The following is a 14,255-nucleotide window of genomic DNA, read 5'->3' on the forward strand; positions in this document are numbered from 1 at the left end:
CCAAAGAGTGGTTGGTGGTCAATGGAGTCAAATCCAGCTGGGACCAGTCACAAGTGGTGTTCCTCAGGGCTCAGTGTTGGGACCGTTTCTGTTTAACATCTTTATTGATGACCTTGATAAGGACATAGAGTGTATTATCAGTAAGTTTGCAGATGACACCAAGCTAGGTGGGAGTGTTGATCTGCATGAGGACAGGGAGCCTCTACAGAGAAGCTTGGGTAGATTGGATCGTTGGGCTAATGTTAATGGCATGGGCTTCAACAAGGCCAAGTGCTGGGTCCTGCACTTGGGCCACAACAACCCCAGGCAACGCTCCAGGCTTGGAGAGGTGTGGCTGGAAAGTGTCTGGCAGAAAAGGGCCTGGGGGTTCTAATTGACAAGTGGCTGAAGATGAGCCAGCAGTGTGCCTGGGTGACCAAGAAAGCCAATGGCATCCTGGCTTGTATTAGAAGCAGTGTGACCAGCAGAAGTAGAGAGGTGATTGTCCCCCTGTCCTCAGCACTGGTGAGGCCACACCTGGAGTATTGTGTCCAGTTTGGGCACCTCAATTCAAGAGAGATATCGAGGTGCTGGAGCGAGTACAGAGGAGGGCAACGAAGCTGGTGAAGGGCCTAGAGAATCAGTCTTATGAAGAATGCTTGAAGGAGCTGGGAATGTTTAGTTTGAGAAAGAGGAGGCTGATGGGAGACCTCATCAGTCTCTACAACTACCTGAAAGGACATTGTAGAGAGGCTGGTGCTGGTCTCTTCTCAGGTAATCAGTGACAGAACAAGAGGGAATGGCTTCAAGCTGCAACAGGGCAGGTTTAGACTGAACATTAGGAAAAATGTTTTCACAGAAAGAGTGGTTAGACACTGGAATAGGCTGCCCAGGGAGGTGGTTGAGTCCCCATCCCTGGAGGTGTTTAAGGGTCGTTTGGATGTGGTGTTGCTGGATATGGTTTAGGGGAGAACTTTGTAGTACGGATGATGGTTGGACTTGGTGATCCCAAGGATCGTTTGCAACCTGAATAGTTCTTTGATTCTGTAATCCCAAACTAAGGACTTAAAAGGATTATATGAAAATGTGGAGAAAGTTACAGTCCATTATACATGATTTTGAGGTAGGTAGGGTGATAAATGAAACAATTTTAAACTAGCATGTATTTCAGTAGGTTTTTTTGAGTACTGATGAAAATCTGCAGAAATTAAACTCAGTTTTGGTTTAAACCTGATCATTTTTTATCCTAGTTGATCTTTGACAACTGGCTCCCATGTGCTAAATTAGGCTTGTGGGTATGCTTGGAATTGCATTTATTCAATGACCTTGAATGGATTTGGAGACTAGTTCAAATAGATTTGTTAAGCAAAATAGATTTGTTAAGCATTGAATAATGTAGAGGTTACGATTAATACCTAGTATGCATGTTTGCATCTATCCTTATATTTTTACTTTAAAAGTCTGTGTAGAATGATAATGTTCCAGGTTTGTAAGGAGGTCATTGTTTTTTAAACATACCAGCCTAATTCTTTCTAAATCAAAGGGAGGAGCAATTAGACAAAAGTGACTTGGTAAAAATGACAAATGAAAATGGACTTTTAGTATAAATACTGGACTAGAATGGAGGCAAAACTAGATTCTTCTGTTAGCTCAGAATTTCCTTACACCTTGTTTGAATGGTTAAATGTAGATGAGCAGGGGGGAGAGAGCCAAGGCGAAGTAATTTCCATCTCTGAGAGGAATGTAAAATGCTGACATCCTCAGTAACATTCACAAGTAACAGACTTGATAGAAGACAGTGTTTTGCCTTCAGGGAAACTCTAAAACCCATAGTATTCCTTTAACAAAGGATGAAGAATAGGTGTGGGATCAGAAAGTGGCTGCATACAATTTGCTGACCAGGATGTTCAGAATGTACCAAATCACTCTTAATACTAAAATAACAATCTGTAGGGCAGAAGACTGTTAAACCAACTATCTTAAACCCAGTTACTTCAGCAACGCTTATGGCTTTGTAATCCAAACACTTACTAATTTGAAAACATTTCCTTTTGGGAGCAGCAGTATGTGAGGGGTTGAATATAGTGTCACAGATGGGAGGAAGGTATGGGACAAGTGTGAACAGTAACACAAAGGATTGTGTCCAGGCTGGCATCTGTCAATGGTGTGTATAGGTGGCAGATATGCCCCTTTCCAAAGACAGGGGCCTGGAAACATCAGTTCTTGTTATTGCACTTGATGAAGAAACAGAACTATTGACTGACTGATTGTGTTATATATATTGAAACTAAGTAGGCGTATGGAGATTGCTTTAATTAACAAGGTACGAGAGTGCTATGGCACCTTCTAATTATATGTAGATTTTAATCGTTCTTCAGACTGTTTTGTCTAAACCAAATTATGTTGCAACCAAGAAATGTTAATTCATTTGTTGTGTAGTTCATGATTGAAAAGCCCAAAGCTGATGCAGAAACTTATCTGAATCTCCTGTAAGGTTTATAAAAACTCTCCTTACCCATCCTGTATTGCAATATTAATAATCAAAGATGTGTAAGAATGGAAACGTATTAAAGTTAGTCCCTACAGTCAAAAGCAAAATTTCTAACAAAGTAAGTAAAATATTAAAAATGTGTAAACAGCTTCTTACAGATAAGAGCTTCAAAGGAGCAGGAATTTTAATGGCAGTAAAAGGAGTTTGTATTAGGTGACTTGCTGCCTTTTGATGCTGTTGTTATCAATGAAGAGTTTTGTAACTGTTTTGAGATAGCATAAAAGCAAATGCCTTTTAGTAAGAATAGTGTAACCACTACCAGCCTTGACATTCAGAAATTACTTGTTCTCGTGTTCCACAGCTACCTCGAGCATTAGACTTATGGCACGTTGTGGCCAACGTGCTTGAAGACAGCTCTGGTGGAAATTATGGGTAAATCTTATTCTATAAGTATTCAAAAAAATATTGTCTCAACCAATTTCTATATAATGTATTAAACCACTTTCTCTTGTGATACTTCAGTGAAATAATAGAGCTTTCTTGAAAAACAGACAATAGGATTCTAAGTAGTGTTAATATAGATACTGTTGGTGGACATATTCAGATCTGGTTAAAACAATTCTTATTGTAGAATTCCAGTGTTTGACAGTTTGAAAGAAAAGCAAAAAATGAAGCTCTGAAGGGGCTTGGAATAAAGCTGTATTTCGAATTACTAATAGGTCTAATGCATTTAATGTGGATAAGGCCTGTAGAGTAACCCTTTTAAGAACTCCCTGCAGCAAAGACAAAAACTCCACCTTCACAAAAGCAAAACTGCAAAACTTGAAGTAAGTAGCTAGCAACTTACCTTGTGCAAATGAAAGAGTAGCCCTGGATTTAGTGGAGGCTTTGTTGCAAGGTAGTAGTACTATTTTAAAACAAATATTTAAATTCAAATATCAAGCTGATATGAACAAAGAGAAAGCTGATGGGAGGATGTGCATGAAGCAATACCTCACTTTTTTGCTGTGCAGGGATTGTAGGCAGAAGGTGGTGAATTGGCACAGTTTTGTAGTAGGCACCCCATGCCTCAAGGGAACAAGGCTTCCTTCTAAAGACATGATGTCAGTCTGTTGGACTAACCTCTTATCCTGACAGAGACTTATCCCCACACGTGGTATCTCTAGTATCTGCTACATCCCAATCGCGGGAAGATGCAGTGTAAGAAAACTGTACTGGCCAGTGTTGTGTGAAAGATCTGTGGTAAGGTTTTCATCTTGTGAGAGGAGGTAGGGAAAAGAAAAAAAGTGCAGCTCGGCCTCCCTAGTGAACAAAGACTGGCGCCAAGGGAAAGGAGGAGACAAGGATCTGTTCTTCCCACCAAGTTACCTGGCAATCAGTTGAAGTTCCAAACACTTGAGGAAAAAAGAGGAGAGGAGTTTATTACTAGATTTAATTTGAAGCCTTGCTGTTCCAGCAAGTCTGTGTAGACACTGGCATCCTTGGTGTGTTCTTGCTGCGAAACTTCTAATATGAACTATAAGAACCACTGAAATCCAGTTACTGCCTTGCTGCATGACAGGGACTGTGACCACATGGGTCAGGTAAAATTTTCAGCTATTAGGGGATGCCTGGGAAAGGTAGTAGATCTGGACAAGCAATAATGATGCCTCACAAATATCATCTCCCAGTTAGCAGGGATTTGGGGTTCAGAGCATTGTGAATAAGAGGTGGATACAACTGAGGCAAAACTACTGGTAGCGACTGCACCCTGGAGTTACTAGTCTGCAGGTGAGCTTTAGCACCTCAGGTGCTTTTATTTTCATTTGAGGTGAATAGTTGAAACACACTGCAAACTAAACTGCAGGGTTTTTTTAGTCAATTAGAATAATTAGTCTTGTAAAATTACAGGCCATAATTAAGCAATCCTTAAAATATAATGAAAGATTTTCTTCAAGTGTGTGTTAAAGTGCAAAAGAAACCTAATGAGGGGGGAAACCTAATGAACACAGGTGTTCAAATGCTGGTTTTGTGAGGTTTTTTCCTATCCCATTTATAACCAGTGGCAACATACTCCCATAAGCAGGGAACAATGAGGCAGTCAGGTATTTGTTCCCGTGAAGAACAGGGAATGGAGGAGTGAAGTCACTCAGGTGTGATGGACAGTATGAGGCCAGTAAATGTTTTTGCTCACAAAAAAATCTAAGAAGACCTTACTAAGAATTGGTTTCTTGACCTGAGTGGTTTTTTTTAACCTAATGCCAAATTTACAAGAAACTGATGACAAAGTACAAGAAACTCTACAGATCTCTACAGAAACTGAGGGAATAGATACACAGTGAGGGGGTAGTTTATTCCTAATGGAAAATTGTTGACTTTTGTGTCTGCAGGGCAGACAGTTTCTGGAATGCTGTTTTTGGTTTTACAGGCAGTAATTGGCTCCTTGTCTCTAGGAACACAGAAACTCAAAAGTGCAGGAAGAGAGCCCAGGGTGTTATGTGTTAAACTTCACCATTTCTGGTAATTGGGTTTCCTTAAGGGAAATTCAGTAAGTTTTTGTTTTGTTCCTCCCTGCACTCCCTCTTCTGAACTTGTATCATGCTCTGGACTAAAGTGACCTGGTTTGGTCTCCATCTGCACTGCAGTTAAAAAACAGAGGGGCCTTGTCTGTGTTCCTGTTTTCTACAGTTTCTGTCTCCTCCTGTAGCTTCTGCTGCTGCTTGAAATCTTCGTCTGTCCTTTCCTTTGCAATAATGGCTGACTTCTGCACATGTTGAAGGGCAACATGTGGAGGGAAATGAGAAGGGATCTCAATTGGCACAGTCTGAAAGACTTTTCTAGAAAATACCATGAAACTACTTCACCCAGATTTTGAGAGAGAGCAAGCATGCAAGTAGTTTTATATACGTACGTGTATGTCCTTGTGTGTCTATATATATAAACACAGTGAGAGTGAGATTAATATAGATGAATGTGGGAACAGTGTTTATCAGTCTACTGTGGTACAAAGTACACTGCATTAATGATAAGTGTTCTCATTGTTCATGAGCCTTTTAAGCAGAAAAGATATACTGGTGGGGTGAAGAGCTGGTATTGCCACTTGTTTTGAGCACCGCTTAAGAGAGAGAGGTGATGTACAAGAGACATCTCTGCTACAGCTAATTTTGTTATCTGTTTAAGTGCTGCTTGCAGAAGGTCTAGGTCAGCAGAGTTATTGGTGGCTTGTAGCTTTGGGAGTGATCTATGCACTTAGAAAGTTCGGGCTGTAGAGAGAATGGAGTTGTATTCATTGAAAATAACACCATACCTGAGCCACAAAACCAGGACTTGAGGGTAGTCCTATAAGCCACTGGTAAGAAAGCTCTTTCCTCTTCTTTTTCCACTGCATGGCTGCTGGGCTTAGGTTTCCCTCCTATTTACATTGCTCAGAAAAGTGCAGGTTGATTGGAAGTATTTTGGGTTTACTAGTCCTTGCCTGTAATTACACAACTTCATCAGTATTAGCACAGCTTCTCCTACCAGATCTGCATTTTGCATTTAATGATTCTCACCAGTTGACATGCACACTAAGGGAGTTAAATCAGCCCAAACCTGCTGGAGCACTGAGACTTTGTGTTGAATGTTCCAAAGTACATTATTATTGCCTCACCCCTTAGATGAATACAACAACTTTATTTATAGAGGCTTTTATCTGTTTTCACAGTTCATTTTCCTCTGCCTTCACCACCTTTTCATGTCCTCGTTGAATTTGAGCAAGTCCATCTTTGACCATTTTGAGGGCATACAGGGCTTGGTGGTGGCTGGTTGGTAGGGAGACAGCCAAGTCTGGAGCTTTCTAGCACCTTCATGTGATACCTCTTGCTCCAAGCATGAGCTAACAGCACATGTATACCAGTAGTTCCTTGGAATAAGTGGAATTGCCTTTCATTTCATCTAGATGCAGCCTGGAAAGTAACAGAGTATTTGGCAAATGGAAACAAGGCTACCAAGAACACTTTTTATGATCTTTGTCTGCACATTGTAAGAGGTCTGCACCATTGACACACATCTGCTTGCAGTGCCAGCCTGCTGGGAAGGCAGCCATCCTGCAGGTCCTGCATGCTGCAGTTCCACATCTCTTGCACACGAAGGTCCTATGTGCCCCACACACCAGCAGGAAGCAGCTGAGCAGTGTTGTGGCTGCCTGGAGCTCTCCTGGGCACCCTCAGGAACTAGAAGGTCATCCTTAAGAACTGGAGTAGGCTGCAAAGGGAAAGTCTCTGGCCCCAAGACTAGAGTTGAGATGATGCCAAATGACTCCAAACACACCACTGCCCATTAATGTTAGAAAATGTAAGTGCTCAAACTGATTAAGGGCCAAAATAGCAAAGTTTTGACACTTGCCTTCTTTGCACCTTTTTTTCTTACTCAAATATCGAAGACCCTTGACTAGCTCAAGACTGAGCTTCTGGTCACATTTCAGAGTAGTATTTTTGTCAGCAACTGCCTTTTCCTGATGATATAAATTTGTCTCGTGCATAGAGCCATTCACATGCCCATGCTTAGCAGAGGAGTGGGAGTGATGGTGAAGATAAAGCAAATGCCCCAAGTTCACACAGCTGCTAAGCAGCAATTGAACAAGCAGAGCTGTATCTTTTCCCCTTGTTTGTGGTACCTGAACAGCACTCAAGTGCAGCACACAACTCTGCCTGCTCCAGGAAGACTACAGCACACCTAGACCTCGATGGCCACATACACACTAGTCAATGAAATGTGCACAGGACCTCTCTCTGGCGCTGAGGATGATTGCCATGGATGGCCTGTGTGCTTGCTGTTACACCCTCTTATGCTCCAAAATGCAGGAGAGATGGTTAAGAATACATGATTCTTCATGTCCAAAGAAGGACAATGAAGCTGGTGAAGGGCCTGATGCACAGCTCTCACAAGAAGCAGCTGAGGGAACTGTGGTTGTTCAGCCTGGAGAAAAGGAGGCTGAGAGGAGACCTCATTGCTCTCTACAACTACTTGAAATGATGTTGTAATGAGGTGGATGTTAGTTTCTTGTCCCAAGTAACAGGTGATAGAGCAAGAGGAAATGGCCTCAGGTTGTGCCAGGGGAGGTTCAGATTGGATATTAGGAAAAAATTCTTCAGCAAAAGGAATGTCAGGCATTGGAACAGGCTGCCCAGGGAAGAGGTGCAGTCACCTTCCCTGGAGGGATTTAAAAGACATGTAGATGTGGTGCTTAGGGACATGGTTAATGATTTGACTTGATGATCCTAAAGGTCTTTTCCTACCAAAATGATTATATGATGATATGATTCTAAGAAATCATGCCTGACCAAAAGTTGCCTTCTGCAGTGAAATGATGAATAGACTAGAGCAGAGAATGAGGGGAGAGCAGTGTGCGTTGTTATCTGGACTGTGTCAAGTCTTTTGACACTGTCCCCCATAACATTCTCATAGAGAAAGGGAAGAGCTGCAGGCTAGGTAAGTGGATAGAGAAGTGGATTCAAAACTGGCTGAACAGCTGGGTGCAAGGGATTGTGATCAGCAGCACAAAGTCCAGCTGGACGCCAGTCACTTGTGTTATACTCAGGGGGTCCATACTGAGGCCAATAGTCTTTAACATTTTTGTTAATGACCTGGACAGCGGAGTGTACCCCTTACCAAGTTTGCTGATGTCACGAAACTAGGAGGAGCAGCTGATCAATGAGATGGTTGTGCTACCATCCAGAGCAATCTCTATAGGCTGGAGAAGTGGGCTGACAGGAACCTCATGGAGTTCAACAATTTGAAATGCCAAGTCGTGCACCTGGGCAGGAACATTCCTGTTCACCAGTAGACAACTGGGGGAAGACTGGAAAGCAGCTCTGCAGTAGAGGCTCTGGGGCTCCTCCTGTTGGACAGCAAACTTTGCCATGAGTTGGCAACGTGCCCTTGCAGCGAAGACCAACAGCCTCCTGGGCTGCATTAGGCAGAGTTTCACCAGCAGGTCTAGGGAGCTGATCTTTCTTCACTGTTCAGCACTGGTGAGGCACATCTGGAGAGCTGGGTCCAGTGCTGGGCCCCCCAGCACAAGAGAGACATGGGCTTACTACAGTGAGTCTAGTGAGGCCACGAAGATGATGAAAGGACTGGAGCACCTCTCATTTAAGGAAAGGCTTGGAAAGCTAGAACTGTTTGTCCTGGAGAAGAAAAGGCTCACGGGATCTTATCCAGAAAATGGAGTCAGACTCTTCTCAGTGGTGCCTATAGATTGCCCTGAGCAACCTTTAGGGTTGTTGGATATGTAGAAGTTCTTGACATGCTGGTAAATTCAGCTTGAAATAAAGAATAATTTTCCAATGAGACAAAAGTGGTTGTTTGTTTGTTTGTTTGTTTTGTTTGGGTGTTTTTTGTTGTTGTTGTTTTTTTTGGCAGCAGTATCTATCAGTTGTCATATCTATTTTACCACTATTTCCTACCAGACCAAGAAGGGTTAGTTTGAAGCATGGGATTCTCACTCCACTGATGTCTGTAATGTCAGTTTTCACAGGACATTTGTCACAGGACAAAAGCTTCCAAAATGAGATACAGAAAAGTTACTTTTTGCAATGAAACAATTATTTTAAACATATTCTTAGTTTATGTTGTTGGCTTTTTTCCTACTTAGAAACCTATTCTCCTTCTCCAAACTTCCATTTATTCAGATGAGCATTTCTCCCACTTTTATTGCACTTCAAGAAGAGGGAGGGAAAGGCTGCAGTTTGGGTGGTAATTGCTCTCCTGGGCTATGTTTTTTGTTCGTATTCCAACTTCTGGGTTATCAGAAGCAATTTGAATTGCAGAACAGATGGAGATATTCCCAAGGGGGGGTGTCAGCTCTACTTTTCCCTCAGATGAGGGACTGAGTGGGGCACTTGAGGGAGCTATTTACCTTCCCACGGAAGTGATGAGGAGAAGGAGTATCCACCAGCCTCTAGAAAAAGGAATTAAATAAGAATAATAAATTTTAATAAAAGTGAAAATTTGGTTTAGGGAAAACCTGTGCTATTATAACTCTGAAAATAGAATCGTTTGAAATACATAAAGCAAAGCCATGCTATGGGTAGATTTTCTTTTGCTCATGCTGAAAGTTAGTATTGGAGTGAGCCTAAATGTTACTGAGTTAAAATACCTTCATTACAGATTCTGAAAGTCTGCTTTCAAGATATGAAGGTTTTTTGCAAAGAACTGTAGTACATATAGCTGCCTAGACCTGCAAGTAGATGCCATACTGGGAAGGTGAAGGTGTAGAAAGCTAATTTCAGTGCCAGGAGGCCAGTGTCTGGTTCTCTTGATAATTAAAGGGGAAAACTGAGCTTGATCTAAGGGAGCAGCAGCCTCACTCCAGGTTTTCTCGAGGTGCCTGAGATCTCCCAAGTCAGGCCCTTGTCCTAAGCCTGTGCTTGAGAAGAGCCTATCTCTATTGATGATAAGAGCGACCATCAGCATTAGGCTTAGAGAATGCCTCTCATTGATTTCAGAAGCTCCCAGGGCTTCTCTCCTTCACTGAGTAACTACGTATCTCTAACAGGCAAGTTCTTTGCTCTTTCTTGGTTTTGTTCTGAACGCCACCCAGTTACTGAAGAAACAGCTGGTACTTACTGAGAACAGAGAACACCAAATATGAGGAGCAGAAGTAAACCCTAAAGGTCATCTAGCCAGGTGGAGATGTAACTTGGTGCCCTTGGATGCCTGGGTGAGACCTCAAGGTCTTTGCATGAACACCCTCAAAATGTCAGTCCCTGTGCTGGTAGAAATTGAATGAAATCCCTCTAAAGTGATGCCAGGTTCTAGTTAAAACAAATAAAAGTAGATAGTTAATGGACCTAAAAGAGAGAATTCTGTCATACAGGCTTATAAAAATATGTTAGGAAAACAGAAGAAAACTATTCTAAGATCATGTCTTCATCTTACTCAGCACTTGGCTATGCTTGTTTGTCCAGCTCCCACTTTGCATGCCAAGACTGATTAAATATGCTAGTATTTAAACCTTTCTTTGAGGTCTTCATGGCATACTCTTTGGATTTAAATCTTTCCAGTCTGTATCCCTCTTTCAAACCCACTTCTGATGGATCTTTAACCCATGGTGAAGGTCATGTCTTCTCCATATGGGAAGCACTCATACTCCTGTGGCAGATAAGTTGTCCTCGTAGGTTCTCAATGAGATAATGAACAAATCATTAATCCACCAAGAGCTGAAAGGTTATTCAGTCCCTGAAAAGGAAAAGTGGAAATAGCAAAGCGGAACATCTCTGAGCTTTCAACCTTATGTTTCTTATTGCTGTACAAGGTGTCAGTCGTATCTGATACAAGAGACTAATGTGGGAGGTTTATTACTAGTTTCTGGCTGAGACCATGCATGTTGATACCCTCCTGCCTCAGAAGTAGGAACCAGCTGGGAGTAAGTGACTTCTTACCAGGCTTTCTCTGTCTCAGAGAGAAATATACCGTAATGGAGGGGAACAGGAGACAATTTTGGTGGCTTTTCTCTCACAGTGCAGCCCCTGTCTTGGGAGGTCCTAGGAGACAGGGACCCATCATCTGACTGCAGATAGTGACCAAGCATCTTAGTTGTGACGCTGGAAGGATGAAGGCTGGGAATCAAAACTGAGGGAGATGTGCATGAGGATGCTGGAACTGTGCTCCACTGGTCTGGAAAACCAGACCAAAAAGGTTGATTCCTCAAAGAACCAAATGTACTCTTTTCTAGACAAAAGTAATTTCTCAGCTGTCACTGACAGCTCCTATTTAGGAGGATTCTGCTTTGCAGCTGCAAATGAAAAGAGCCACTTGGCAGCTGGCCAGGAACACAACTACTTAATTTACCAATGAAAATCTTGAGGAAATGGGGAAAGTTTGCTAGAAAGCAGGTTTGCAATACAGCAGACTATGTTTCTCCTTCGTGCAACAGAAAATCTAAGAAAAATTTGAAGGATCACAGAAATATATTTTGTGTACCCACATTTACTGAACCATACAAGATTAGCTGCTAGAGTAACTAGAGTATTCAGAATAACTCTGCATTCACCTTGATCACTCCCATTCTGAGTGTCTTTGTCCATGACTCACAGCCCTTGGACTACCTTGGACATCCTTGGCTTTAAGGCAGTCAGGCTCTTGCCCTTTGTAAGAGTAGCCTGATTCTAGCCTGCTATACCTGGAGCCAAATAAATATAGATAGATAAAAGGTAGTTTCCTGATTGTTTCTTCCTGGGATGCATTTCACTGCCTGTTGAGTGAGTGAAAAAGTCTTCCCTCCAGCAGGTCTTTAGTGGCTGGATGTGTGTACACAAAGACAGATGCCAGCTGCAGGATGAGGATTGCAGCCCTGTGGGCAAATAATCTGGAAGATAAAACCTGTCAAATCACAGCATTGCTGAGAGCCTGGAGGTCACATCACCAGGACACTTACATCCAAGCAACTGGGAAGGCACAATTTTATTAATGATGGTCCTTGCTGCTTGAGCAAGCTTTTGGGTCTTTTTGGAGATTCTCCTAATAAAAAATTCCCTTCATGCTGCCTGCTGACACCAGTCAGCTTTAAGGACTTTGTGATGAGCCAGTCACCAAATTGGGCTCAAACTTGTAAATTTTCATTGAAAATCACTGTGACTCCAATGACATACACCTTAGTTGGCAACCTTTCTTAAGCAAAGCTGTTTAGGACACTGCATCTTCCCAATCTACCTCAGTTTACCCCAGCTGGTGGAAGAAATAAATTCTGGGTGGTTTCTGTTTGTTTGTTTGTTCCTCCTCACCTGCAGCATTAACATTGCTTGATGTTTAATTACTGGTGGTTTTGGAAGACCCAGGTACCAAAATTTGTGCTCTACTCTCCTCCACAGCTGCCTGTGCCTTACATCCAGAACTCCAGCTGTGTCCTCTTCACCCACACCCACACCAATATCCAGTAATTTCTCTAAAATTTCTGTAATGCCCTTTGGCATTTCTTGCCAGAGATTTCATAGCAGAAAGAAAATTAAAATTTAAAGCAGCACTAAGTTAATTAAATTTACCATCAAATTAATAATAATGCAAGGAATATTGTGCAGACTGCATTATTCATTTTCATGTTTTATTCAGTAAAAACTCAATTTTTAGTATGCTTAATGTTACTGGAGGATTTGTACCCTGTTCTACTAGAGTTTCTTGGAAACCTTTGACACACAGCGTTTCTGGGATCCTGTATAAAAAGTCAATGCAATTTTCACTCAAGCAGTAAAAAATTCACAATTAAGAAATGAGAAATCTATAGTTTGTGGGAAAGAAAACAATAGTCAAACATAGGGGGAGGGATAAAATTCCTATATAGTTAAATGAATGAATTTTAATTAATCACCTTTCCTGTTACCTCGTTTCCTAGAACTTCTACTGTTCTCCCCACCACCACTGTTCTTCCACTGACAGTGCCAGTTCACCTTGTAAAAGTTTTTCTAAGGCCCTTGGTGCTGAAGCCTTGCTGCACCATTGTAGCACATCCCAGCAATATTTGTATAGTCCTGCTCCTGACTGCCCTGCAGGAGGTCGTTATTTATGAATAATTCAGTGAGATGCTCCATGGTATAAGGTTGGGACTGAGAGGCGGTGTGGTCCTTCAGGTTGATTTTTTCATAGAATCATAGAATGTTAGGGGATGGAAGAGACCTCTGGAGATCATCAAGTCCAACCCTTCTGCTAGAGCAGGAACGCCTACAGTAGGTCACACAGAAACGCATCCAGACAGGTCTTGAAAGTCTCCAGAGAAGGAGACTCCACAGCTTCTCTGGGCAGCCTGTTCCAGTGCTCTGTCACCCTCGCAGTACAGTTTTTCCTCATGTTGAGGTGGGACTTTATGTTTTCCAGTTTGTGTCCGTTGCCCCTCATCCTATCACACGACATCACTGACAAGAGGCTGGCCCACTCTTCTTCACACCTACCCGTCAGATAGTTATAGACGTTAATAAGATCCTCTCTCAGTCTTCTCTTGTCTAGACTAAACAGGCCCAGGTCACTCAGCCTTTCCTCATAAGGTAGGTGTTCCAGTCCCTTAATCATCCTTGTAGCCTTCTGTTGGACTGTCTCAAGTAAATTCCTGTCCCTCTTGAACTGGGGAGCCCAGAACTGGACACAATACTCCAGATGTGGCCTTACTAGGAAAGAGTAGAGGGGGAAGAGAACCTCCCTTGACCTGCTGGACACACTCAATGCACCCTGGGATACCATTGGCCTTCTTGGCCACAAGGACACATTGCTGTCCCAGGGACAGCTTGTTGTCCACCAAGACTCCAAGATCCTTCTCCATGGAACTACTTTCTAGCAGGTCAACCCCTACTCTGTATTAGTTACTTCTTTAAGTGCAGCCAAGAAGTAGCTGAATAACATGGTTCAAAGAGCTATGGTTCTTCCATTACAAGGGGCCTGTGGATTATTGTCCAAAAGATCTAGTACAAAATGAAATTGGGCACAATAACCCAGTGCATGGTCTGGAAAGAAGCACAGGAAATTTAACTTGCCTTGAAGAAAGGAAGAAAATTAGTGAAAACTGAAACCATGGCACAGAGACAGCATTATTAGGAAGGAAGGCATAAGGAAGGAAGCATTATGAAACGTGCAGCTAAAACTACAACACAGCACAAGGGAGAGAGAGAGACCAAATAAGCAAATTAGGTGCTTCCTTGCTTAATTGTTACTTTTATTAAAGATTATTGTTGATACAAGAATGGGTACACCTTTGAGGAAAAGCTGCTGCTGGATGACAGTGTTGACCTTCAAAGTTGGTGCCTTGCCTGGCACAGTGTGCAGAGATGCAATCAAACAGGCA

The sequence above is a fragment of the Apus apus genome, chromosome 1, assembly GCF_020740795.1.
Source record: "Apus apus isolate bApuApu2 chromosome 1, bApuApu2.pri.cur, whole genome shotgun sequence".
NCBI lineage: Eukaryota > Metazoa > Chordata > Aves > Apodiformes > Apodidae > Apus > Apus apus.